Source organism: Primulina tabacum, chromosome 4 (assembly GCF_025594145.1).
Source record: "Primulina tabacum isolate GXHZ01 chromosome 4, ASM2559414v2, whole genome shotgun sequence".
Lineage (NCBI taxonomy): Eukaryota > Viridiplantae > Streptophyta > Magnoliopsida > Lamiales > Gesneriaceae > Primulina > Primulina tabacum.
This window is the reverse complement of record NC_134553.1, coordinates 10,551,192-10,556,237: the sequence shown is the minus strand read 5'-3', so window position 1 is coordinate 10,556,237 and position 5,046 is coordinate 10,551,192. Positions and strand designations below refer to the sequence as shown.

At 40.8% G+C, this 5,046-nt stretch overlaps 1 long non-coding RNA gene across 1 annotated transcript; it reads right to left on the bottom strand.

Moving 5' to 3' along the window:
* Positions 1-3,861: 3,861 nt before the first annotated feature.
* On the bottom strand, positions 3,862-4,123 carry LOC142541542 (uncharacterized). The gene is made up of 2 exons (XR_012819378.1): positions 4,034-4,123; positions 3,862-3,919 (listed from the first exon to the last, which is right to left on the bottom strand). It is a non-coding gene; the product is annotated as an uncharacterized LOC142541542 (long non-coding RNA).
* Positions 4,124-5,046: the final 923 nt, after the last annotated feature.

The window sequence follows — 5,046 nt, the reverse complement described above, 5'->3', positions numbered from 1 at the left end:
CGTTTTTGCTGCTGCTGCTGTGGAGCCTGATAGGGCCTCTTGCCCTGTTTGTCTACATCAATATCTCTCTGATCCTACTCTGCCGCCAAAGCTCTAGATACGGCGATTGCATAAGTCGTAGGACCAGCAACTCGAACATCAAGGCGCTAGATCGGCCGCAACCCATCCATCAAATGCCTTAGCTTCCCCTGGGCATCATTAGCTATCAGGGGCACAAAATGACACCTCTTTTCGAACTTCCTGACAAAGTCCGCCACACTACTGTCTCCCTGTCGCAGTGTCATAAACTCCCGTGTCAATCTGGATTGTACTTCCTCAGTGAAGTACTTGGAGTAAAAGAACTCCTTGAAACCGTTCCACGTCAGTGTCTGCAAGTTCACTGACACCAACGCATTATCCCACCAAAGTCTGGCATCCCCTGTTAGAAGGAACGTGGCACACCTGACCCTGTCTGCGTCTGTCAGCTCCATGAAATCGAAGATTACTTCGATGGACTTAATCCATCCTTCAGCTATCATCGGGTTAGTGGTCCCCGAAAACTCTTTTGGGCTCATCCGTCTGAACCTCTCGTATACTACCTCTGGTCTGGGCCTTGTTTCTGTATTTGCCGCAGCCTGGTTCCCCGCAAAATGTGCGAAGAACTGAGTCATACCTGCAAGCATCTGTGCCTGCATATTTGGCGGTGGAGGAGGAGGAGCGTCTCTCCCCTCCTCTCGAGTCTCTTCATCCCCATCCCTTGCTTCCCGGTTAATCAAACGTCTAGGAGGCATACTGTTCCAGAATTTACCCAACACGTAATCCCCACATGCATGAATATGATACCAATAATATAAGATGCACGTAAATTGAATTTAAAACATGAACATGCTGGAATTAGAACTTCATGCTTACTACATAACATAAATTTAAAACCTTAAAACTTACAGACTTGAGGTGTGACTTTGTGAGCTTCTTGCGACTGACAGTAGGTATAACCCTTTACAAGAACACCGCTCTGATACCAACTGAAACGTACCGTACTTTTACTACTTAAAATTTGCGGAAAAATTAAAAATTTTCTTAAAAGAGTAATCAACATTCAAATTCGATAACGTAACCGTACGTCCCAAAAGAAGTTGCAACAAAAGATCTAAAAAAACAAAGTTTGACAAAAGTATTTGTTTGAAATCTAGTAGCGTGAAACCAGAGTATTCGACATTTCATAAAAACTTAAAAACTTGGGCGGTCCTCGGGTCTAGCCCCCTGCTCAGTCCAAGCCAGCTCCTTGGTCCCCACCCCTAGTCTCCTCGAAATCATTCTCACCTGCATCGATCAAGTCTAGTGAGTCTAAAGACTCAACACGTATAAACTGGAAGTAACAAGTAATACGTTATAAAATCACAAGCAACTTTAAAATAGGAAGTACATACTGAAACTTAAACTTGCATATCAAAAGCTTGAACATACGTACATACATACATAGACGTGCCTTTGTCATAAAACTTATCTTAAACATGCTTGCATACTTGAACATACTTGAACTTACCTAACTTCATCATTTTGCGTAGAGGCATGTTTCAAAGCAAGTGACCCATAACATAAATTTCCTGATCAGACTAAACCACAATACTGGGCTGACAGGGACGAATCCACTGCCATATACATGAGATCCCCGTTCATGCTTTAACAGGTGGATTGGTCCCCGTTCATGCTTTAACGCTTTCCAATCCTGATCTAAAACCGTTCATGCTTTAACGGGGTGGAGAGGTCCTCGGCCACGTTCACCGACTTCCAAACCCATCCAAACCCATTCATAATTTGGTCACAAGACATTTAACATACCTCAAAAACATGAAAATATTTTCCTTGCACGTCGAACATACTTACTTGGCGTTGAGGGATTCGTTGGATCTCGCTTGGGGCCACTGCTGCAACATACTAACATGAGTTCGAATACTTAACTTGCATAACTTAGACTTACTGTCATGCTCTCACCCAAAAATGACAAATTTCCTTAAGACCGTTCTAAATCTCTCGGGACTTGACCTCGTTTAATCGTCGTGCTAAACCATGACATCAACCCCCGAAACAACTCCTAAAATGATGTGTGAACATTTCACAAAACATAGAAGACATAAGCCCTAAATAGTGTTTTAAAAAGTCATGGACGATCTCCTAGGCGCTGGAAAGTGCTGCGCTGCGGCGCCACAAAGGCAGCGCCGCGCTGCCTGGCTTACGCAGATCGGGCACTGCGGCTATAAAGGCCAGAAAATTCGTGTTTGAAAATTTGCGAAAAAATTTAAAATTTTTCTCTTTAACTAATTAAAATGCCTCTTAAAATAAATAAACTGATAAAAAGATTCATATTCAAATATTCGAAATAGCAGCGGAAGTAATTATTGTTTGCAAAATAACAATTTAAGAATAATTCAACCAAAGATAAAATGTTTTAGCATAAAATGGTAAATGCAGAAATGAGGTCCTCGGGTTCCAGTACTACTGACCCAAGATGGCTCACTGGTCCCCGCCCTCGATCTCGACCTCATCAGTACCTACAACAATCAAGTCTAGTGAGTCTAAAGACTTAACATGCATATATCGTAAATAACGAGTAAATAAATAATAAAATTGCATGAAAGGTAAAAATGTCATGAGTCTGGAGTAACGTAAATATATCATGTCATGAGTAATCATAATACGTGCATAACTGAACTGAAATCATAAGTGAAATGTTTGTGAAATGTTTGCTCCGTAGAGCCCTGTCATGAAATAACATGTAATAATAATTTTCTGTTGAGAATATGTTCTACGCAAGTGGCCCCATGAACTGTACTGAACTGAACCGGTAAATGACCACCGGGTGAAGTAATGATCGTCTGATCAGACTAATGCCACAGTATACTGGGTGGAACTGAACTGAACTGGTAAGTGACCACCGGGTGATACAATAATCCCATGATAGTGAAATGGCCACAAGCAATATCGCATAATTCTCAAAAATGAATATTTTATATTTTTGCACGTAATGTAATTAAACAACGTAATTAAATATCCTGTATTAATTTTACCGAATGTGTTGGATCGTTCCCAGGCTCGCTGCGACTTAAATCCATCATGAAAAATATGCAAATCATTTTACTTGACCAAACTTTGTAATTGACTCCATAAACGAGACAATTACGCCCATTGACTTAGTATTTAATCATGACTCCATACCAAACCGAACCAACACCGAACCATCATTTAGTCATGATCAAAATACACCTAAAATGATGAAATAATGCTCCAAAGATGATACAAGTCGAAATTTTTTGGTGAATGGAGGCCAAAACATTAAACGCTCTTTCGAGAGTCAATTTGGCACATCGCACCGTAATTTCTCGTACGGCCTCTAAACTTAACCGAATCACAAACGGTCAAAAACACGACCTTCCTAACTTAATGTGGTACTGTCTAGTCCAAGGCCATAGGCTAAAAGCCAACCAAGAACTTAAACGAGACTCTGAACCAAAGCACCATGTGTGTGTTTGTGTGTATGTGTGTGTGTTGGTTGTCGGGGGTGGAACCCGAGAAGGAAGACTTTAAAAGGTGTATCTTGTCAAGGAAGATTTGGAGAAGGATAAAGGCCAAAGATGGAATTTGGAGGTCCACTGGTTTGGTGGGACATAAGGGACATATCAAGAGGAAAGAAGCCGACTTTGGAGGATTTGGAGAAGGATAAGGGCCAGATCAATCCAAACTCTCCAATTTTGGAGTTAGAGAAAAGGCTGACTTGAACATCTCAATATTTTGTTTATTCATCCCAGGAATAGAATGTAAAGGAAAAAAAAAGGATAAGCCAATTACCCCCCACCCCCTGAACCATGCAGAAAATGAATTTACCTTCAAGTGCTTCAGCCGTTCTCTAAATGTTGAAAAAATCCTTTGCATCCACAGCATCCTGAAGAAAGGGAAATTATCCAATTGGTTCACGTTCTTGACAAGACATTGTCATAAAACACAGGGAAATTGTAATTGTTACCAGAACAAAATAATCATTAAGGGGATCAATTACTTTTTGAGAGTTTAGATCTTCTATTTCATCTATAGAATGATGACTTGGCCCCTTCAATCGGTGGAATACTGACTGTTGCCCAGTCCTCTTCGTTCCCAGGCTCGCTGCGACTTAAATACATCATGAAAAATATGCAAATCATTTTACTTGACCAAACTTTGTAATTGACTCCATAAACGAGACAATTACGCCCATTGACTTAGTATTTAATCATGACTCCATACCAAAACGAACCAACACCGAACCATCATTTATTCATGATCAAAATACACCTAAAATGATGAAATAATGCTCCAAAGATGATACAAGTCGAAATTTTTTGGTGAATGGAGGCCAAAACATTAAACGCTTTTTCGAGAGTCAATTTGGCACATCGCACCGTAATTTCTCATACGGCCTCTAAACTTAACCGAATCACAAACGGTCAAAAACACGACCTTCCTAACTCAATGTGGTACTTTCTAAGTCCAAGGCCATAGGCTAAAAGCCAACCAAGAACTTAAACGAGCCTCTGAACCGAAGGGACATGTGCAGAATTTTAAAAGGGGTCGAAGGGCTGTTCTTGTTTCTTTTATTTGAAAACCAATTCCATCATGGACCAAGCCTCAAAAGGGCGACTTGGTCATGTCTTAGACATAAGAAGGAGATGTTCTAACCATGGGTATAGCCCATAGGGCAGCCAAGATCAGAACCATCAACCTTGACAGCAAAACCAAAAATATCGAAGCACAATATGACACTAGAGGGGAGTTGCTGTCATTTCTGAATTTCCAGCGGGTATGGGGCTTGAAAGAATGGACCAATATGATCCTAACATGTCCTAGTACATGTCTAGATGCAGCCTTGGGAGCCTAGGGTCGAGCCAACCACCTGTACTCACAAAAACAAGCGAACCGTGAAGCATGAAAGGAGAGGCCGAAAATCTGCACTTCATTTTTTTGAAAAAGTGGTCATGTATTTCGGTTTTGTGCTTAAATAAATCATGAGTGTGATGTTTTAAAATACTAATATGG